Raw genomic sequence first — 24,302 nt, 5'->3', positions numbered from 1 at the left:
TTGAGAGCTTATTCATTTATTTATTCAACAACTTCTATTTTTCCAGCACTGCCCTATGCCCTTTATATACATGGGTGAAAAGTTAGACACAATACACAGTTCAAGTAATTCATAGTATGACAGGACATAGATCTAGGCAACGATATTTCTATGATAAGATAAAGAGGAAGCAATAGGGGAGCACCAAGATGGGTCATCACAACCATCCTGGGGGTCCAGGTAGGCTTCCAGGAAGATGTGATTTCTAGGTTGGTTCCTTCAGGAGGAGTAGAAGTCTGCAAAGCAAGGTAAAGAGATGTGAGGGGAGCCCTGGGCAAAAACCCAGGAAGCTGGAAAGGGCCTGGGGCTTGGAGCAACTGAAAGGAGCTCACTATGGCTGCAGCAAAGAGGGGCTATAGGAGATGAGGCTGGAATTCCTCAACTCCATTTAAGAATGGGGAGTTAACTCTAACGATAAAAAGTAATCACTGAAAGGTTTTAAAGAGGAAATAGGTATGTTCAAATTTAGTCACTTTGATAACAATTACTAACTAGAACGAGAGTACTATGGATAGGGAGATCATTTAGCACATCATCTAATTTTATTCAGGGAAAATTGGGCAACACCACCCCCCAAAAGAGGAGTGATTCTAACGTAACAAGTGGCAAAGTCAAGTCAAGGCTAGGACACCGGCCTTCTAACTCCCAACCTAACGTTCCATTCTCAACCGCACTCTCTTAAGATTTGTTAATAGCCATAGTTCCACAAAGTTTTAAGTGAAGACTTGTAGAAAAGTTCCAGGGGAATTGAGAAAGTGAGAGTGAGGTCAGAAGGGCAGAGAGAAAAATATGGAAGATAAAAGGAAAGAAAAAGTAGAAAAGCTTGAGAAGGAAGGAGAGAGGCAACATATAAAGGGCAAGGAGAGGAAACCAGAAAGACGAAAAGGAAATTTGCTGAATGGCCTCAGTGCCTCAGTTCTGAGAAATTCCCAAAGAGAGCCCGACTTTGAAATCTTCAAACTCAACCCTCTTTCCATCTCTGCCCCTAGAGGCTAGGACATTTCTTATTTAGTCTGAGCTCCATGCCGTACATATGCCAAGAGACAGGACGTGCCAAAGCTTCTTTTTACTTTGAAGGGGGTTTTACCGCACGGGACAAATGAAGTCACTTGAACATCCCGACCCCAGTTTCTAAGGAGCTCCTATTTTTCTAGGAAAGCTTATGGATTTAGACAGATGCAGCTGTAGGATACCGCTTACCTGGAGGGCTGGCCTGTGCACTGGGCTTTGCGAGAGTCCTCATCTTTGGAAAAGTTGGGGCAATCTATGCTCGCTAAGAAAAAGACATCTGACAATTCAAATGAACCATCTGGTAACATTATAGATTCCTTTCCTCCCTCTCTTTCTCTCTCTTTCCTGACATATCTCAATTAAGTCTGCTTGAAGGTGAACCAAAAAGATCCCAAACACAGCCCCCCCGCCCCATGCAAGTCTGTGATGCTGAGCCCTCCAGCCAGATGCCACAGTATGATTCTGAGAAGTAATGCCATACCCACTTCTGATGCATCAGACTCAGGGAGGGGAGGGACTTGCCCACCACTGTAAGAGGTAGGATATACGGTGGTCAAAAGCTCAGAACCAGCTGGAGTCTGGAATCCTCCAGGACCCCCAGTGGTCTGTCAACAGCCATTCATTTTCTCCCAATTTTTTCATCCATCCATTCAGCAAGTATTCTGGAAAAACAATAATGTACCTTTGCTGAGCACAGGAGATACAATGGCAAAAACATTAAGGAAAAACTAAAGCGGTGGTAGCTGCCCCGATGCTTGCCATATAGATGGGAAGACCAATATTAAAGAACAAATGGCATCTAAATGTAAAATTTTTAAGTAATATTTACTCTAAAGGAGAGGTAAATAATGGTGCACGAGGCTATAGTAGAGGAAATGACCCAGCCCTCGAAAGTCATGGAAGCGAGTCGTGGGGCTAAAGTTTGAAAGGAGGATGAGACAATCCGGCGGGGAGGAAGGAGTGGAGGAAGGTGGGTTGTGGTGAGTATGGCCACGCAGGCAGAAGGAGGAGCCTGGGCAAAAGCCTGCGGGGAAGGCATATGGATGGGGCAGCAGCCAGCCACTGTGGACGAGACACTGAAAGCAAATGGCATGAGATAGGGTTGGAGAGGTTAGGAAATGGGCCCTCTCAGGAGGGCCTTTTGGATCTTGGTAAGGATGGAACATGCTGAAGGTTTCAAGAAGGAGAGTGACCTGATCAGATTTGCATTTAGGAAAGTTCACTCTAGCAGAATTCACTGGAAGATAAGAATGGAAATGAGATGACCTGCTCGGCTGGGAAGTGGTGCAGTGGCACTGAAGTCCAAGTAGGAGACCATTAACCTGGAATAGGGCAAAATTGGCAGAGAAAGTTATCCTGCAGATAAAACTCCATCAGAAGCGGGTAACTGATTGAAAAAAGTGGAAAAAGGAAGAGAGAGGTATTGACTCCTGGTTTCCTGGGGTACACAGCTGAGAAGTGGTAGCGCCTCTCAAGAAGAGGAAGAACACTGGAAGAGACCATGTTTGAGAGGAGAACATGAACTTGGTTTTAAATATGAAAACCGTGGTGTCTTCGAGATGTCTAAGTGAAGATGCTGAATATACAGTGAGGTATGTGAGTCAGACACTCAAGAGAGATAGCTGAACTCCTTGGAGAATTTACATGCATTCCTTAAAAAGGCAGCAAGGCTGTACTGCCTGATGGTTAAGAACATGAGCTTCTGGTGCAATGTTAACAGAACACATATTCATTCCCCTCCCCTGTACCGGTGGTTCTTTGTTTGCACCCCCTGATTGATCTTCCATCCCCAGATTCATTCTGTCCTACTTGATACTATGAAGACAGATCCTTAAGGATTGATCCCTGCTCTCTGAATTCTGGTTGGGTTTGGCCAACAGAATGTTCTGCCTGGATATGGGCATGCAGAAACAAAGAGAATTTGGAGCTATTTCTTCCCCTGTTCCTTTCCTGCTTCTGCACCATACTGCTAATAGAGCCTGTGAACCTTGACAATTACAGCTTTTGTTGGGGGTCCCACTTTCACAGCTTCAGTTCTCACAGGCTCCATTAAAACCATCTCCTTTAGTTCCAGGGTCTAGCATTGGCTTCCTGATATTTCTTGTCTCTGGTGCCTCTACATCCCCATTTTGATTCTCTTAAACCTGCCTACATTCTACACATAGTCTTTTCCGTGATTGCTTTTCCAAATCTCACTTGGGGATGCCTTCTTTGTCCAGCTGGGACCTTGACTGAAATACAATTCTTTTTTTTTTTTTTCATGGCTCTGACATTTCAGCAATTCCTAAAGGTCAGCCTCTTCCCATCCTGTTGTTTCTGTTTTATTTTCTCCCAAGCTGATGCAGATTTGACTGACTGGGGGGAGAGAAGGACACACAGATATAGAAGATTTGCTCTCCAGAGCTGCAAGGGGTACTGATCCCAGCTGTAGCAAACTCCATCCATCTGGCTGGCAGCTCTTGCCTTAGCAATAGTGCCAAGAGACCAGACAAGCTTAGGGAGGGAGATGCTTGCGCACAGCCCTCCATGGACCCATGTCATCCTGGGGACCCCCGAATCCCTCCCAACCCCAACAGGCATCTCTATCAATATCAATACATCAAGTTGTCCAAACAAGCCACCATTACCTCCTGGTACCCACTGAGCTCTGCCTCCCCAAAGCAGCAAAATGCTCACCCGTTGCCTGGATGAATGCAACAGATGGTGCCTGATCTGAGCATCGCGGCAGGCCCAGGGATGGGAGGGGGAGCAGGGGAAAAGCTGCCTCTTTCTAATTGACATATGAGAGATTGTCATGCTTAATGGACATGAGCCACTGGGGCATGAGGAGAAGAGCCCTGATTCCCCAGCCAAAAGAGAGAGGAGAGGGGAGGAGAGAAGGCAGAATGGGAGGGAAGAGGAAGAAAGAACAAGAATGGAGAAGAAAACTGTGCCGGCAATAACAAGCAGGGGAAGAGGAAGTAAGGAGAGCAGAGAGGGGAAGGCAGAAGAAGAGCAAAAGGTAGAAAGGAAGGGGAGGGTACAAGAGAAGAAGGTAAGAGAGGAGAAGGGGGAAGGCAGAAAAGCGGGCAGACCTTGAGTCACTTTGCAAAGGGACAAGGAGTGTACGTGGTTCCAGACACCATGGCAAGCACCAGCCTTGTGCTCTCCCCTGCAGAACAGACATTATTTGCTGTGACTACTCTGACTCTCAACAATTCTACATTCATACCTGCCATCTACCTTTCTCCCCTGCCTCCCAGACTGGCATTTTCTGCAGAAATTCCTACAGGTTTGGGTTCTAGTGTCTGTACCACTTTTCTCACTTTCCCAAGTTTATTTATTTATTTATTTTTGACTCAACCAGTCTTGCAGGAAGAACATTCACAATTCCCTGCCAGGTCAAGGGGCCTGGCATTTTCACATTTTCTCATTGATTCCTCTTAACAATCTTTAAAGGTGAATATCATTAGCTCCTGTTTAGAGATGAGGAGATCCAGGCTCATAGAAGTTAAATAATCTCCCATGGTCATACAGCTTAGAAATGGCAGAGCTGAGATTTGAACCTAAATTACAGTGATCCTGACCCCTGGCTCCATCACTGCACCATGAGACAGACTGTCTCTGGGCTGCCTAGTGGAGGGAGACTAATATCTCAACCTTGGCGTTTGAATCTGACTTCTCTGGACCTAGAGAGGTACTCTAACGGGCCAGCCCTCCTTACATCATCTGGGCAAGGAGTCCCAGATGGTTTGGCACAGGCTGCAACCAACAAATTGGCTTGATTGGACACTGACCTGCTATAACAGAGGAACCTTGCTTAGTACTGGTGGTAAAGACTGTCCAGCTGAGAGGTCTCAGACTTAGCTCGTGTCCCATTTCACCAGTTCTGTCATGTTACTTTGTTCAGAAAAGAAAGTAACAAGTAGGTATTGCCTGGCCATATCGCCTAGTGCACATGAGAAAGATCACCCGAAGTTTCAAAGTCAACTCTGCTCTTGTATGCTTTAGAACCACATCCTTCACTTTCCCAACTGTGAGTTCTCTCTTCTGTAAAACCTTTGCAGGGCTGTTGAGAGGATCAGATGTAACTATTTTTTAAATATTGAAAAGAGACTCTAGAACATAGTAAGTGTTCAAGAAAGAGCAGTCATCACCTACTCTCCTGTTACTAACCCTTCGGCTTCATGATTGGTCACACCATTCAATCATTCATTTGTGTGTTCATTCATTTTGAAAGTCATCAGAATTATAACTTGGAATAAGTCTCCTATTTCCACTACACTTCCCTCCCTCCTCAACTTCTAGGCTAATTTTAATTTCAGACCTCAAGTTGTGCCCTTAGGCTTTGGACTAGGGCACATTCAAGAGCCAGGATAGAGAGGGAAGGTGATAAGAGAGGACATCAAAGTACTCAAGTACAGCTCAGCTGAGAAGACCTGACATAAACACGAAGAACTATCATATTTTGAAGTTGGAAGCCCAGTTATTGATTCCAACCTTCCATCTAATACAGGAGTCCTCTCTTCATGAAAAGAAAAAAGAACTAAGAAAAAGAAAAGGAACAAATGAAAAAAGGAATAAACTAAAAAGCTAGTGTTCTTCAGTCAGATGAGAAGGCTTCACTGCTACAACAAATTTAAAACCCACTTACACACTTCAAAATGGCCACTTCTTTCCAAATCCCAGGAATAAAAGGTGATGGATAAAATTTTCTCACTTTTTATAGTTTTTTCTCCCATACATTTTCTTAAACCCTTGGTGCCTGCTATAACTTATCTTTAAGCAAGTGCCTTCAGACAAGACAAGTGAACAAAGAGCAACAAATATAAACCGGAAAACTTGGGAATAGCCTTTTCTTGTACACACGATCTTGTGCCTGTCAGTTAATACTGCAGGCTGTAGGCTGGTCACAATTTCTGCTGGAGGAACTGCATTGAGTTGAATGATGGAACGAATTAAATTTAGTGATCGCTTCTTCTGTTCTGGTAAGAACACAATGCCTTCCATGGTCTTTGGAGCTGGTTCCAAAGTCCCAAGAACATAGGACACAGATGGTCTCTAAGTTTTTTCTGGTTCTATCATCTTATAGTTCTAAACGGAGTTGCTGACAATAAGATGAACACAAGAATCACAAGAATTGCAGTCCTCAATTTACAAAGCACTTCTACCTCCCTCAACTCATCCTTATAACCACTTTACATCCACCCACTCTTAGAGCTCAGAGAAGAAAAGGGATTTATAAAAGTCCTGCTGGAGTTGGTACTATAGGCCCACAAGTCCTGTCGAAGGGAGGAAGGGTCACTGGAGCTAGATGGCTGGGTTAAAGACTTCTTAGTCACATTATTACCATTGTGATGGCAAGAAATGGTGATGGAAAGGATCTGAACTCAGCCACAGTTTGGAATAGCAGTCGTGTGTCTTACAGCTGTGGAACTGGATGGCTCACATAACCACTCACAGTCTCAGCTTCTCCAATTGTTAAAATAAGGTTTGCTATTTTAACGTCATAGAGCTCTTTTTGGATTAAATGAGATGACATTAAAATGCTTACCAAAGTGCCTGATAAGTACAGTTATACTCTAAGTATGGGAGTTATTATTATCATCAAATTGGTTTTTAAAGCATCAGTCATAGCAAATCCAGACCTTCTGACCAGACCTGGTGCCTTGTGTTATGTCCAGAATCTAATGGGACTCACAGTCACAGCCAGGTTCTTCTCCAAGATTCATCCCTTCTGCAATTCTCAGGAAGATCATGTCATGGCGCTCAGCACTCCTTGGGCCTAAAGGGCACCTGTATTCTCTAACTGGAGTCCTTCATTCAACACCATACTGAGTGCTGCATCCAGGTATGGACGCTGAGAATACACTGACAAACTGGACATTTTCTCTCCTTTAAAGGAAATGTTTAGTGGAAGAAACAGGCAAAGATAATGAAAAGAGTGGGCTAAATGCTAAGGGAGCAAGGGAAGTGTAAGATGCCATGGGGACACTGGTGCCATGTTCCCTAATCCCTTTTGGGAGTGTTCAGCTTCTGGCAATGTCCCATAGGCGGTGACAACTGGTCTGAGCATTAAAGGATGTGAAACCAGGTAAGGACAATAACATAAAGAATAGATTGAAGAGGTCAAAGGAATAAGGAATGTAGAGATAATCTCACATGATTTGGTTATTGTATCACTTTAAGTGAGAGATTATTTTATTACTAAGAAAATCCCTCTTTCAGCTAAGAAGGTCTTTCTATCTGTCCCACCCTCTCCATCACAGACCCCATTTCCCAGACTCCGTATCTTCTTCTAGTTCAAAAAGCCCATTTTTTTTTGACAGCCCTGCTATCCAAAACCACCGCCCTTTCCTTTGCCTGTTACTGTCATCCCAGATACCCAGGACATATCGGGTCACTATGGGTGGAAAGTACGAGTCAGAGAGACCAAGGTTTAAACCTCCATTCTATCAGTAACTATGTGACATTGGCTATGTCCCTTAATTTCTCTGATCCCCAGTTCCTTTTCTCTAAAACCTGAAGCATAAGTGTCCCCCAACAATTTTATTTTGTTGTTGTTGCTGAAATTCAGTGCAATAATAAATGCTTAGTGTTTAGTACAGTACTCAAAACAGATTAAGCACTCAATGAAGTACAGCTTTAACTATCATTACTGTTAACTGGCTTAAGTGAGATAAGCCTGCTGAGGTCCTTGTACAGAGCCAAAGCTCAGTAACTAGTAAGTTTTCCACTTTCCTTTTAGGTAACCCAAGCTCTTCTTGAGTAAGAACCTTGGATGCTGACTCCCTGTCTTTCTTTCATGTTTGAATGTTACCATTGACACTGGTCTCATAACATCCAGGAGTTTCCATCTCCACTCCACTTCAGCCATCTCTGAATCTTGCCATAACCCAGCTCCCTGAAATGACTGCAACATTAATCCTAGAAATACAGTTTCTGCCCGTGGTCTTCTTTCTACTCTTATAGCTTAGTCTATCATGTTCATCGATTGTATTTTGACCTCTAAAGAGACTACCAGTTCCTGACTTGTAGGTATTTTGTGGGAAACATTTGAGTATATATATTATATGCTGCTGACTAAGGTCCAGCACCATCATTAAATAGCAAAGAAAGTTGTTTCTTTGGCATCTGAAGGGCAGGGAAGGAGGAACACCAATCTCTTACCCCAATTACTTCCCCCACACACACACACCAAACCCACACACACACCAAATTTAACCTGTTTCTGCTTTCATTTCTTCCCTAAAGAGGCAGTTTGGACTTCCTTGATTGATTTGTTAACATGGTTTGCCTAAATCCACAAGTCCAATTTTCCAAGAATATTGCTTTAGCCAGATAATCACGATAGCCATAAATGACTTCTACCATTTATGCAGTGTTGACTATGCAATAATCTCCCAGGGTCATACAGTTTAGAAATGGCAGAGCTGAGATTTGAACCTAAATTACAGTGATCCTGACACCTGGCTCCATCACTGCACCATGACACAGACTGTCTCTGGGCTGCCTAGTGGAGGGAGACTGATATCTCAACCTTGGCATTGAGGGGTACAGTCTATTCTTGCTGAATGAACAAATGAATGTTTCAAGGAAGTATATGACTATAAACTGAATGAGGGGTACAGAAAATATACAATGTGGGTACATTACTGTGGCAGGCGGGGGTAGGGAGGACTGACTAGAGAACTGAATATGGAATTTTAAGGTAAATAAAACAATCATCTAATGCACTCTTCATAATGACCTGTAGTAGATGGAAGTATTAGCCTAATTTCTTCCACCCCTTCCTGCAGCCACACCTTTATCACAGCATCATTGCGGAAGGAATGTATTTAATCATCCCTTGACTTGGGATTGGCTATATGAATAGCTTTGACAAGTGGGATGTGGGTGAAAGTCAGTGCATATCAGTTAAGAGCCTTGGCTTCAAGAAGCATCACTTATTTCTGCTCACATATTTATAACTGCCACCACCACTGAAAGGACCTGTCCCAGCCACACTTTTGGTCCAAAGAAGATGAGTGACACAAGGTAGACCCCAAAGGTGCAGCATGAAACAGAGTCATTCCAGCTCCTGCAGCCTGGGTCACTGAACCCAGTCAACCTGTAGAGGTTAAGCAAACCCAACAGAGATGAGCATAACATATGATAAATCAACCCTCATTGTTGGATGCCACTGGGAGTCTGTAATTGCTTCTTATGCAGCATTGTTGGTGCAATGACTGACTGACACACAACCTTTCAAGATACGTACGATTATTTCCCCTTTTATGAATAGATAAGATGAGTAACACAGGTCGATTTTTAATTAATTAGGTCATATGTACCTTGTAAATAGTAGAGCTATAAAATATCTTGAAATGCTACTTTGTGGTTTGTTTTACAGTGGGACCAATGAACTTGATTTAATGAACTGGCTTTCACATTGGAGTAGATGAGAAGAAGGGTCTGAAGCATCTGTTCAAAGCTTTCAGTGCCCGTCTATTCTTGCTGAATGAACAAACGAATGTTTCAAGGAAGTATATGATTATAAACTGAATGAGGGGTACAGAAAATATACAATGTGGGTACATTACTGTGGCAGGCGGGGGTAGGGAAGACTGACTAGAGAACTGAATATGGAATTTGTATAATTATGTCTACTTCAACTGGCAGATATTCCACTCATTTCCTTTAAGCTAAAGCAAATCTTCCCAGTGCAATAGAGTGGTTATAAATTTAAACATATGGAAGTCAACTATAGCAAATGGCAGGAGTAAAATTAATGCAGGCACATTATAAATATGTCCTATTTTTCAATATTAAACTCTTAAAAATAGACTGGCTAAATATATAGACAATAAGGGATTGAGGCTGTGTTGGCGTTACTATAAGGCTTGGGGTTTTCCATTTAATGACTTATAATTCCAATTTCCCATTTCTACATGACAATAAAAGAAGGCTTGCTTTATTACTCGTGATTATATACTACCATCGCACAAAAATTCAAGCAGAGAGCTAGTGAGCAACTCTAGGGATGTAGCAGTGAATCGTGAATTGGAAACTCGGCACATATGGAGGCAAAAGATCAGGCTTTAAGTTTTACTCAGCTGCTATGTGACTTTGGACATTTCACTAAACTTCTCTGAGCCTCAGGAAACGAACATTGGTGACAGCTTAACTCATGTCTCTTGAGTGATAACTCTGTGCTAGAAATGTGGCTTCATGTACCACTCAGCACAAGCATGGGACATGGGTGACATTAGTATCCCCAATATGGGGACAGAGACAGACCTGGAATGCAACCACTGCTGAAATGATGCAAGTAGGAAGAGGAACAAAAGAAGTGTTTGGAGTGGGTAGAGAAGGGATCAGCCTGGGGAGTGTTGGGGCTATCCTAAATATTTCTGGGGGAGTCTGCCATATGGATATAGGGTCACATGTGCATCTCAGGAATTATTTCCAGTCTACAGCTATATAATCCTGAATTTTCTTCTTTCTTTATTCAGTCCTGGTTAAAATTGGCTCCACTAAGTGTTATGGATACCTCCTTTCTCTTCTCTCCCTTTTCCAGGGTGTAGCTATAAAACCAAGCTCAGGCAGCTGAGAAGCCTGGAAATCATATCTTTAGTGGAGTAGAACAAATTCCTCCTCTGATGTTTTTTGGTAAAATAATAGAGATCCATCCTAGGGAGCCATTTGCACAGGGAGTCTTGTCTGCATGGGCGGACAGGTCCTGAGGAATGCACTCATTCTGCAAGATGTGCACAGTGAAGTAGAGAAATGTGATAGAAGAAAGGGAGTGGGGGGGGGGGGCATGACAGAGCCTCAAAACCCTTCTCATCTCATAACAACACCAGAGATTTTGATAACCCTTGAAGGGGGCTCAGACTCCCACCCCCGATCTGATAAGGGGCTACTCCAGGATTACAGACACCAAGTGCTATCCCTTCCCTCTGAGGGTATGCCTCCTCTTCCTCACCCTTTCTCTCTTATCAGTCACTTTCTGACTTAAATCTCAAGAAATTGGCCCCCACATGCCTTGACATGTGTCCAAGCAGAGTTCTTCAGATTGCTCACCAATAATGTACATTTGATAAATATACATTCAGCTGGGTATCCTTCCCTTATCTCCTCAGCCATGGGATCTTCATTCAAGAATCTGGGAATCAGTAAACTCAGTACAAGTTAACAGTAATGTGAAAGCAGAGAAACAACATGTATTCTTAAGTTGCATAAACAGAAGCATGAAGTTTAGAACCAAAAAGTGAACAGCTCCTCTCTGCACTGTTCGGACCACATCTAGAGATGTGTTGGGATCTGAATGCCACAGTAACAAGATTATTAGCAAAATAGAGCAGGTCCGGATGTGAAAAGCTAGTTTGAGAGAGAGGCTTAAAATGGTATCAGATGAGGAACAATAAGATGCTGTGCGGGAGTAGAAGTTAGCTACCTTTAATTATATGAAGGGCTGAGAACTAGCCCAGCATCTCATACTAACATTCAACATCTGCATTGCATAGCTATGCCCCAGGCACCATGATACATTCATGATATATGTTATTATAATGACAAGAGCTAATATTTTGAGTGCTTACACTGGGTCAGCCATTTGCTGAAGTGCTTTGCAGATATAATTTTATGTAACGCTCAAAGATACAAATTCTATTTATATCTCTTTTTTTCAGATGGGAAAACTGACCCACAGAGGTTAAGGTTCTTGTCTAAGACAGAGATTCTCAACATTGGTACTACTGACATTTGGAGCTAGATATTCTACATTGTGGGAACAGTCTTGCACATTGTAGGATGAGCAGCAGCATTCCTGGCCTCTCTCTACCCACTAGAGGCCAATAGCCCTTTCACCCCACTCCCAACTGTGACAACCAAAAATGTCTCCAGTGTTCTGAGCAACTGTCCCCTGGGGGCAAAATCTCCACTGGTAAAGTGAGAACCACTGGACTGAAGTCACCCAGTTGGTAACTGGCAGGCTGGGATTCAAACTCGGGTCTGACTGATACCAAGAACCATGATCTTAAAAAACAATATTAATAACAATAATAATAATTATCACTACTTTGTGATCCTGAAGCAGTTAGACAGGGAAGGAGGATGGGGGCAGTGACCCTAAAACCCATAACAAGAACTTTCTTTGGCACGCACACACCTACCCTTTACACGCCTAGCCATCGTTTAGGTCGGCGCCCAAAAGAACCAATACAAAGTGCAGCTCATCAATTCTTTATTAGCAAAAACAGAGGGGTAAGGGTCCCTCCAAGTTCTTATAATGCAGGAATCCGAATCTCAGAGGGCTTCTCCATCTTTGGAGAGTGTCCACGCTCACTCGTTTGAGCATGGCTTTTCACCATTAAGCTTTTTGGCTGTACACACTGACTAGTCCTCAGATTCTTTCCTATAACTGAGTGGAGAAACCTCATGGTGCCAGCCTCTGGCTGAGACTGAGAACTCCTGGGGCTCTGGGGCATCAATTCCACTATCTGACAGAGCCTTCTAAATATGGAAAGAAGAGCCTACAGCCCTAGTAAGTTCCCTGGAACTAGAAGTAATCAGGCAGAGGCGACACACTGCAGAAACAACATAGAAGAGATTCAAGCATTAGGTAAAGGTGGACTAAAAGCAGCTGAGACCACGTATAACCCTGAAAGTTTGTCTTCTGTGAATTTAAAACTTGGGATCTTATTTTTATTCTAAATACATTTCTGTAATTGCAGAGGAGAAAAATTCTTAGACTGAAACTTCTCCTTAGCAGTAATACAAAAAATGCACCTTGTTTTCACCTGTGCAGGATTGGAAAGATGCCATTCTTAACTCCCTTTCTCCACCCCTTCAACACATGCACACACACAAACTCTCCCATCCATTCCTCTGGGCTTAGAAACAATAGAAGCATTATCTGGTGCTATGCAGAAGAAAGCTGAAACACAATAACAAGTCATCGGCTGTGTGGCAAATTGGCAAATCTCCCTGGTTGGTAATAAGCTAATGACTCTGAGAAAGGCAGACACTGATGAGGGTGGGGAGAAGCCCACAATCTCCCTTCCGCCTCTTTTCATGGCCAAAAGCATCTACCCCCTAAGCTGCATTTGAGCACCAAGGAGGAAAATGGAGGGGAGGCATAGACATCTTTAACAATTAGAGACTGGAATGAAAAAAGACACATGGACCTAAGTCAGTGAAAAAACTGCTGGAAGCCAATCATCCAGGTGGCATTTCAGAGTTAGTTCTCAAAAGAACATGACAATGCAAGGAATTGGACTCAGATGAAGTCAAATTAAAGCTGGAATGAGTTGGGCTGGACATAAAAAAGAATTCTTCAATCAACTGGCAACTCAAGCTCTGGAAAAAAAAAAAAAAAAGATGATAAGAGAGTGTGGGAATTCCATATCCAGACAGCCAAATGGAGAGAGAGAGAGACGTTTATCTATCTGGCTGACTTTAGTACTCACCTGCAAAAACACAGGGACTGAACTGGCACTTGGACTCTGAGTATGGTATACCAAAGTAGGAAGAGAGAGTTTCTTGGGCAGCATATCTAAAGATCCAGAATTTCAAAGCCATTTTCAATTCAGAAAATGATGAGTCACTCATGGCTAGATTTCAGTGTTCCTGGAGATGAAGTGAGAAAGAGGCTGTGACCACATCATAGAGGGACCTGAGTGCCAAGCTAGGCATCTGAACTTTATATAATAGGGATATACAGGAAGATTCTGCACAGAGCGTGACAGTGTCAGAGATATACTTAAGAAAGATCAGGGCTAGAGTCAATGAAGAGGGATCTTAGGGAAAAGAATGGATGATAACAATAAGGATAAAAAGAATTGAAATCTATTGAGATACTCAGCATGTGCTAGGAACCATGCTAAGTATTTTACCTGACTTAGCCAATTTAATACTCACAACACAATATAAGGTAAACACTTCAATTTTGTATTTGTTGTAGAAGAATAATTTAAGCCCATTATTCAAATTTTTCTCAGAGTCCACCATTTGTGGAGCCAAACTACTAACTGACATCCAAATTTAATAACCATCATTTATTCAAGGAGGCTGTTTAAGTTCAGTCAAAAGAAGATACGGGTCTTGACTACAGCAGTGGCAAAGGAAATAGAAAATAATAATATATATATGAAGAAAAATTACAACTTAGAGTAGACAGGAATGATAAAACTTGGATATGAGGCAGAGGAACAAAAGAAAAGTCAAGAAGCATGCTGGGTTTCCTCTGGGAATGCCATATAACTACAGGATGTGAGGGATGACTAAGTCTGCCTCACTTAGCCATGCCCCAATACACTGAGAAGTTTCCTGATCGTTCTTCTTTTCAGTTACAGAAGGATAGCTTGTCAGTGATGTTTTCCTTACTTACCGTGATCAGCCACATACTGAACTAAATCAAAATGCTCACAACAGAAAATCAAAACAAGTTATGGTATCAAGAAATACCTGCATCCTACCAGCAGTCTCAGTGGGCAGGTGGCAGCAAGAGAGAGTTTACTGGATAAGACCACACCCAGAACTCTAGGATGTGGGCAGGACTGGAGAGTTCTGGCAGACACCCAAGGAAGGGAATGGGTAAATGAACAAGAGAGTTTGTGGAAAACTGACCCTGAACTGTAGGTAAACACAACTGATACAACTATTTACACTTACCATGAATTTCTCTGCAGCTAGCAGTCCAATCCTTGTAGTTTCAGTGCTCATCTCAGACACCAGACATATTGCCTGCTCTCAATGTCACAGTGTGCCTACTTTCAGCGAAGTTTGAAACCCTCTCTCACCTTTGTCCTCCCTGATATGCCCAACTCTCCCTACCTCATCCTCTCTCCAGTCACAGCCCTCGTTCACTTCCAGGCTAATTGTCTCTACCGATGTGTGCAAACGAACCATTTATGGGAAATACCACGGAATGTTAATTTCATTTGGAATTGGGTAATTGTGAAAAGTGCTTCCACTTTTTTATTATATAGAATGAATAAGTATTGTATTAATATTGTCATTTCCAATTACGACCACAATTGCAGGCCTGTCATCTGCTAACTGTGGGTTATTTTTCATAGAGCATTTTCCTGAACAGTTTTCTTTTTAATGTCCTCCCCCACTCCCTTCCTTGTATTATTGTAATTAAGATAATGCAGCATAATTATAAACACATATCGGAAGCTCAAATGCCAGCTTGGACTATTCAACTAGTATACTGTGCTTATTGTAATTTCTCAAGAAAAAAAAAAAAGTGTTGTAGTCACCACTGAGGGTAAAGAATGAAGGTTGGCAAAGTCTCAGCAAGGAACGGGCCAGGCCAGTCCAGAAAATCTGGCTAGAGTCCATGTCTAGGGTATCAAGTGTGCTTATAGCTTTTGGGTAATATTCTAATCACCCAAAATGCTTTCTTATTTAAAAAGCACTGACCAGATGCCAGATGCTTCATACACATGCTCTGATTTCTACATCAAGGCAGCTCCATGAAGTTTGCTTTCTATTACCATTTACAGATGAGGAAGCTGAGAGCTAAGAGTTTAAGGAAGTTGCCCAAAAGGTAGGGCTGGAATATGTAACTGAGATTAAATTTTTGATTCTGGTATTAGTGAGCTATTGTCTTTAAGAACCACCCTAAAATGTTCAAATAAACTTAGATTGAAGTGTTAGTGATCAATGAAAGTGAGGGGTAAGGAATATGGTATGTATGAACTTTTTTCTTTTTCTGAACTGATGCAAATGTTCTAAGGAACGATCATGATAATGAATATGCAACTATGTAATGATATTGTGAATTACTGATTACATGTGTAGAACGGAATGCTCATATATTAAGAATGTCTGTGTTTCTTTGTTGTCATATATTTTTTTAATTTTTAATTAATAAAAAAAATTAAAAAAAAAAAGAACCCCTCTAAACTCAATGGCTTAAAACTAATACTTTCATTCATTCAAAATGTTACTCCCTGATGCTTCTGTGGGTCAAATAGGGATCAGAATATTCAAGTTGGGCAGTGGATGAAGTAGAGATCAGACACTTCAGGCTGGCCTCAGTTTCCAAGCTACAGATTGGGTTCAGGACTATTTCACATGTCGTTTATTCTCTTTGCACCACCAGGCTATGTGGGAAAAGTTTCCATAGACATGGGAGAAGGCACAAGGGGGCAACTTCACTAAGGAAGCACATTTCAAGCGTGTGTTCATGTCACATCTGCTAACTCTTCGGTGGTGAAAGTAAGCCACATGGACAATCCCAAAACCAAGGGGACAGGAAATTATACTCTATCCACAGAAGGGGGTGGTGAGTGAATATTTGCTGAACAATTGACCAAGCTATTATACCTCTAAATCTGAAGCTTCCACTACACCCCAATGACCATATACTTAGAGCTTAAGTTTCTAGAGGTAGAGTCAGGTCAAAAGGAGGTGGCAATAGTGACACAGAAGTGGTACTAAGCTACGTGATCTAGAGCAAGGTACTTCACCCTCCCCACCATCACTTTTCCTGTTCATGTAAATGGCAACAATACTGTATCAACATTCCTATGAAGGCTGTTGGTGTGTGAATGAGACGCCTATAACAGAGTTTAAAAATCAGAATGCTTCTTGTTCTCATGTTCTATCTCCTCACTGTGCTTTACTTTATTCATTAACCCTGTTATTTCCTGACACAGTACATATTTATTTTATTTATTGTTTGCCCCCAATACCAGTAAATATAAACTAAATGAATGAAATCTATCTGGCATCTAGATCATTGACTAGGATGTAATGAGTACTCAATAAAGCTCTTCTTTAAATGAATGAAAACGCAAATGCAAGATGTGAGAAACCAAACTTATAAATACCCTGTACATGTAACACAAAAAAAACTCAACTTGATCCAAGCTAGCTTCTGTCTTATGGCCTGAAGAGGGGACAAGATTTTTTGAGTGGTACAGTAGAATTATGATGATGCTAATAATGATGGTGGTGGTGGTGGTGATGGTTTGATATTGGTACTAAGGATAACTAAAATGATAAAGAATAATGTATTAGATAGATCCCTGGACTTGGAATAAAAATATTGATGAATCAGTTCCACATCTCACCAGCTCTTTAGTTTTGGCAGGACTTTTAGCTTCTGCATTTTCCAGCGACCTTATATATGCAACAGGTTCAAGCATATAGACTTTGTTTCAAGTCTTTGAGACAATCCATCAAAGTGTCTGGTAAAAACAGGTAGCTACTAAGAAGATGATGATGATGTTGCTGATGATGATGTTGCTGCTGCTGCTGATGGTGATGAGTATTTTCTAAATTTGCAGTCTTCTTTGGGGAAGGCATATAAAAATAACTCATAAAAACTAGAAGAGAGAAACCCCCTAATAGGTGAAGCACAGTGCTGGGAATTAAAAGGAGGAGGAAACACTTTCATTTGAAGGGAACTGAAAATGCCTCATTGAGGAAGTGCCTTCTGAACTGACTCTTTAAAACCATGTAAGATTCATACGTGTAGAGATGGGGAAGTGAAATCCCAGAAAGGGGAAACGGAATGAGAAAATATATAGAAGGAGAAAAGGGCACAGGTAACAGAATGTTCAGATAATTATCATGCCTCTTCTAGAATCACTTGGTTTTTCTAAGCCATTCCAGATTTACTGTATCAATTGATCCATATAATAACCATGTATGATACAGAGGATAATTATTATCACCATTTTACAGATGAGGAAACAGAGGGTCAAAGAAAGAGCATAATTTAACTTTATAATGGGATGGGAAATGGATATTTCAGCTGAGACCCCAAAATGGCACTTTCAGATATCAAAATGGATTAGAAACAGATCACCCAGTAGTCCATTCAAAAAGGAGGTAGTCACGAGCCAGTTGGTGAACTATTAACCCACTCAACCCCATCAGGACAATGACGAGTGGCTTTAGAAGAAAGGGAATGCCTTGGAAGAAGGTTTCTGTGAGCTCCACATCTTTCCTGGGGAGGAAATGTAGACATGGGAGTACTACCTCACGTGCAAACCAGGTAAGAAGGGTTCTGTTCTCACAGGATTACTCAGACTGCTTTGTTTGTGGCCCCTGCCCAATGGTATGGTGTCCAGCTTCCACCAGGGCTAGAGAAGGGCTGGCCAGCAGCTCTGGTGGGGGTAAAGCAGAGGTGCCTGTAAGAGGATCAGCCTGCACTCCCAGCAGCATGTTCTGCAAAGCCCAGATATGGGGGATGAGCCAGAGGAACCAGCATAGAGCTTTAATACAGAATGATACTTAAGAGCAAGGACTCAAAGCCAGACTGCCTGGGTTCAATTCTGCCTCTTCTGCATTCTAACTGTGAGATCTTAGGCTCATTTCCTTTATCTGTCAAATAGGGATTATAATGGTGCCTGTATAGAGTGGGGTGAAGATTAAATGAGTAAATATAAGTAAAGCATTTAGCACACTGTAAGTGTCATGCAAGTGTTAGCTAGTAAAACTACCTTAAGGTCTGCTGAGTAAGGCTACCTGGCAGGGCCAAAAGACCTCACAGGGAGAAGCTAGAGAAAGCACTGGGTTCATAGAAAGGGAGAGCAAACCCATGGAAATAGGGAAGGATCCAACCACATTGAGGAATCGTCAGACCTGGGGTTGGTCTCTGAGGCTCATGCTCTGAGACCAAGAGCCACCTATGACATTTACTGGGCTCATGGCATATCTGCTAACTCTTCGGTGGTGAAAGTAAGCCACATGGACAATCCCAACAACAAGGGGACAGGAAATTATACTCTGTCCATAGAAGGGGGTGGTGAGTGAATATTTGCTGAACAATAGACCAAGTTATTATACCTCTAAATCTGAAGCTTCCACTACACCCCAATGACCATATACTTAGAGCTTAAGTTTCCAGAGGTAGAGACAGGTCAAAAGGAGGTGGCAGTAGTGACACAGAAGTGGTACTAAGCTACGTGACCAGTAGAACTTGGCTTCACCAGTAGAAGCCAAGTTGTGGCACTGCTCATCAGGTAAGACCTTTCACATTTCTCTTCTTTTCCATTTTTCCTCATCTGTACCCCTGGCCCAGAGAAGGAAACAGTAGCTGAAAACTAGTGGAGAAGGAAAATGAGAGAGAAGTAAACAAAGTTGACTACCTTTCTCAATTGCCAAGGCGCTGTAGCCCTGACTGGGGCACAGAAGGGAGGCTCACCTTTGAATGGAGAATGAAGGAATGATAATTATAGGACATTGGACATTTCTGGATTGAGATTATTTCACCATATGAAGTGACTATATTGGACTTAGTAATACCTAACACTGACCAGAAAAGTCATGAGATTGCCAAATTTTTACATGAGGGCAGTGAGGAAACACTACTCAACAGAGGGGATAAGGAGACAAAACTAAAGCTCATTCTTGTACAGTATGCTAGTTCACAACTTTCTAATACTATTTTTGTTACACTTACTATTTTACTACATTTATACCACCTTACCCAGGACTTTCACTTTTTAAAAAGTTCATACATTACAAGATATCATTCAGATAAAAATTACTCAGCAGAAAAGTGGCAGAATTTGATTAAATCTGCATCTCTTAACTCATGATCTATTCTCCATCACTAAGAGATAATCGACATATAGAATTTATGATCCTAAATAAAGTATATTTTTCTTTAGCTCAAGATTGGATTGACTATTAATGAGGCTTTCTTCAATTGGGTTAGATCCTTTTATTATATGATCCCATTTTATCATGGACTCCTGCTCCTGTAATACTTTTCATATCTGTAATAATGTATAATTTCTACCTTCCTCAATTGTCAACTGGGTTCCATATAGGCAAATAACATGTTTTTATAACTAACTACCATTTCTACAGTGAACGAAATAGTGCCTGGCACATAGTAGGCACTCTCTATATGTTTGATAAATAGGTGAATAAATGAATGAATAGTTAACGATTAGGGACTCGTCACTTTCACTCTGCATTTCAATGCAATAATCTTCTTGCGTTATGTGATCTTTGATTTGTAGACAATTAGTTTAATGTCTAAAAATCTGTTTTAAATATTGCCAATTTAAAAAATCACTTTTAGTGGCTTTTTTGGGGGGGAGTGGGGGTGGGGTGGGGGGTGCATGACCCAGGAATTGAACCCGGGTCTCTCCATTGGCATTTTTTTTGGGGGGGAGTGCATGGTCCAGGAATTGAAACCAGGTCTCCCGCATGGAAGCTGGGCATTCTAACCACTCTCCATTGGCTTTTAAAATCTGTTTTAGAAGCATCACCTTTTAGAGGTAAATCATTTGCAGATGGGTAAACTGAGTCCCAGGGAGTACAAATGACATCTGAGACAGGATCAGGATGAGAAGGCAGGCAGGTGTCCACCTCTAAACCCAGTGATCCTTCTGGCACTGAGCTGGCTGAAGAACCCTTTGGCCCTGAGTAACTGATTGTTTTTATGGATTCACACTCCAGGGCATCACCTGGTGAGCCCATCACCAGGTGTAAATGAAAAGTGAACAAGAGCCTGGAGGAAGCTTCTACTCTGGCATTAATGAGCATGAGGCAGAATCTCAGCCTAATGTTGCATGAAGTTTGGGGAAAGATCAATAACCATCAAGTCAATACAGATCTCCAACATCCTGGTCTTCCCAGGCCCCCGCCCCTACTCCCTCCAGGCAGCTAGGGGATCCTGAGGTGTTATTCATGGCTTTGAGGTGGTTAATGAAACATTTTTATGAGGCATGGACCTGAGCTGAAGCAATGGAGGTCCCTAGCCACACAAGGATTCCTGACTCTGTAGCAGGGCACCAGGCCTGGTAAAACTGTCCTGTCACATGCCTTGGCCCTCCTGCTGTGAACTCTGCTGGGCGTCCCCTTTCTCCAACTGGGCATCTGACTTCCGGCAGGTCTGTAGAACAACAAAATGTGATGGCAAAGGTTTACTGTTGGCACTGCTCTAAGAGCATACATTGGTTGCCTCATTTACTTACCACAATAACCCCATGGGGCCATTTTATGGGTGATGGAACTGCAGCAGAGGAAGGATAAATACCCCAAGGTCACATAGCAAACAGGATAAAGTATTTTAACACAATCTGACTGCAGAGCACAGGCTGAAAACCACTATGCTTCATAACCCCTCACTGCCCCCAAGGTGAGGTTACAATCGTTTGGGGAAGTTTTTCCTTCCATACGGTTCTGCACTCACATAAAGTGTGTCTGTATTAGCATACATCTTGTATGATTTTAGTGCTTTACACCCAGTACACTTCACCCTTTGCAAGGTAGGTATTGCTACCCTTGCCTCACAGATAAGCAAACTGAGGCTCAGAGGGGGAATAAATTCTTGTTCAGCTCACCAGCAAAGCAAACTGAGGCTCAGAGAGGGAATAAATTCTTGTTCAGTTCACCAGCGAGAAGCAAGGGTAAGATTCTGAGCACAAGGCCTGTGCTCCTTTCAAAGTGTCACTTATTGTCCTGCTGGAATGTCCCAGAAGAGGCCATTCCCTCACCTCTGATCAATAACCATCAAGTCAGTACAGATCTTTCCCTGCTCCTCTCTCATGGAAACCATCACTCCAGAGCATGACTGTTTGATAGTAACTCACATGAATAAATTCCCTGGTGATGAGACCATGAGTTTTTGATATCATGGATCAAGTACATTCACTTCACATTTCCTGTAAGTCCTTAGCTCAGTACCTGCACGCCATAGGTAATTAAAATTCCACAGGCCAAACATCATCACCTTTCGCCATACCTTCAGCTGTGAGTTGCTGAGCAAGACCCTTCACGCTTTTTGAACTCTCCTCTCCATGCCTATCAGAATGGGATAACACCACCCCCCCATAAAATTGGTTTGAAAATTAAATGAGAAACTCTATGTATCGAGTATAAAGCCTAGCATAAAGTAAGCGTCCATACTTTTTAAAAGCTATTATCATAGGAACATTTGCACTTGAAGCAACATATTGATTTATCTGAGGTTTCTAAACCTCTGGAACACAATCATGGAATAAAACACATTTCTGGGATGAAATAGGAAACAGATGCACCTGCTTATTAGCCCTTGTGACAAATAGTTCTTAAATTGCTTAGTTAACTGGCTACCCAATACACTGGCATTAGGTCTTGTGGATAAAATTAATAATAATAATATGCTGATGGAAACATCAGACATCTGCATAGCACTCTGTAGCTTCAAAGCCCATTCATTTAGTAAGATTGGAATGGAGAGGAGACCAAAAACAAAGATGAAGATATGGAGTCTGAAGTTTCGAGTGTCAGAGAGGAGCCCAAGACATATGGGGCTATTTCTTTGACACTATAAAGCCTCTGGTTTGGTGCCACCATCTCTCTCCTGTCTCATCTCTCTAATCCATCCTCCACTCTGTAGTCAGTGTAATCTTCCCAAAGGGAAAATACCATCTCTTGATTTACCTGTTTTAAGACTTTCAGCGGCTCCCTATTGTTGTCAGACAAGGTCAAATGCTCATACACAGCTCGCAAGGAAAGCCTCCTATGACCTGGTCCATCACAGCCTCCTCATTACTTGCCAGTCTTCCTTCCTTCTTTTCTTTCTCTCTATTTATACAATCTACATCTGTCTGTCTATCTATTTATCCATCCATCCATCCATCCCACCATTCATCATGCTGATCACAATAAAAGATTTTTTCCCTCCAAACATTTTTTCCCTAACTGCTAAATTTTTGTGATTTCAAGGAGAAATGAAATCCATATAATCCCAAGTCATCTGCTGCTAAATTGTGAAAACATTATTTGCCAAGTCCTTTTTTGATACCTAGGAGAGTTTGGAGTGATTTAAATAAACTTCCTAAAACCATAGTGCTTTTCCTCCTTTATTTAACCATCTTTCCAAAATAGAATGCAAAATTAAAACAAGACGCAATGCCCCAAATCAAAATATAGTAAATGCTGAAAAGAATGCAAGGCATAAATTCATAAGCAAGAAATGACTTTCTGGAAGTTTGGAAATGTGGCTAAAAATATCACCGTCTCTCTTGAACCTGAGTGTGGAGGAGAAAACAGATTGAACCAGAAAAAGAAATCAATTCAGTAAACATTAAGAACTCATTAAATACTAGGCTCTGAACAAGGCAGACACTGACCTTATTTATTTATTTATTTTTGAGATTTACATTCTGGAAAGGAAGGCAGACATCAACATAAGTAATTCCACAAACCATATGCACTACATAGGAAGCTCTGGGAGCGTATGACAGGGAAACCTGATGTGTCAGGGAGACCAGAAAACTTGCTTCTGAGAAAGAGTATTTATATTTGAGTTGGCATCTGACTTGGGCTAGCTGTGACCACTGAGTCAGCTTCTTTTAGACTCATTTTCCTCACCTCTAAAAAAGAGGGTTACAATCCTTTTTCTGGTACAGAGTTGCTAGGAGGAGCTATGGGAGGGGCTAAGATGTGAGAGGAGCTAAAATGGTGGTGGGAGGGGCTAAGAGGATGATGGAGGGGCTAAGAAAATGATGGGTGCAAACACTTCACAACCTGAAAATCCTGTGTGCCTTGTTTAAATTAATAGATACGAAGTTACTTTATCAATATTTTCATTTCCACAAGGGAGTGAATAGCGTGATGACCCGTGATCATGGTCCTTCAAGGGCAACTTGATATTGTATGGGAGTTCTTAACTGATTCTTGTGATTGGAGCACAACATCCTTGAGAACATAACGAAAGCCAGAGTCATTTCTTTAAGAGAAAAAAAAATGCTACGTGTAGGACGACTGTCTATAATTCTTATCAGTTTCGAGGCACACGTGTCCTGATGTCCATCATGGACCCCAGGCTGGTAACTTCCGATTTGGTAGAAAGAATTCAGTCATTAGAGCAGTGTCTTTCCAACCTGTCAGACTGGAACGCATAACAAAAATATGTAGTTTATATTGCTACCCATCTGCATAAAGCAACAGTGATGTATCATAACCATAATGTTTTCTAAACTCTCCTACTCTATTATTCTCTATTTTATTTTATCACAGTTTGTCATTTCATGTTTTTAAATGCTAACCATGTTCCACTAGATTGTTCCTAACCTGTAGACCGAAAAATACTGTGCAAGAAAGACAAGTATACACCTGAGTGTTGCCTCTGTCAATAGACTGCTCCCATGATCTTGGACAATTCCTCTCTGAGCCTCAGTTTCCTCAGCTGTAAAATGGGGATAATAATGCCTACTTTAAGAGCTGAGAGAATTAAGGTATTATGAATTAATGGGAAAGCATGAAATAGGCTGCCTGGCACACAACAGGTGTAAAACAAATGGTAATGATTATTAACAGTGGCT

The 24,302-nt window shown here is 41.8% G+C and overlaps 1 protein-coding gene across 2 annotated transcripts in view; it reads right to left on the bottom strand.

Moving 5' to 3' along the window:
* ASTN2 (astrotactin 2) overlaps positions 1-24,302 on the bottom strand; it is a 903,825-nt gene that overhangs the window by 671,008 nt on the left and 208,515 nt on the right. The gene's annotated exons all lie outside the window — the stretch shown is intronic.

Source organism: Tamandua tetradactyla, chromosome 2, assembly GCF_023851605.1.
Source record: "Tamandua tetradactyla isolate mTamTet1 chromosome 2, mTamTet1.pri, whole genome shotgun sequence".
Classification (NCBI taxonomy): domain Eukaryota; kingdom Metazoa; phylum Chordata; class Mammalia; order Pilosa; family Myrmecophagidae; genus Tamandua; species Tamandua tetradactyla.
Note: the sequence above shows the minus strand (reverse complement) of the source record. Positions and strands in the feature narration are given on the sequence as shown.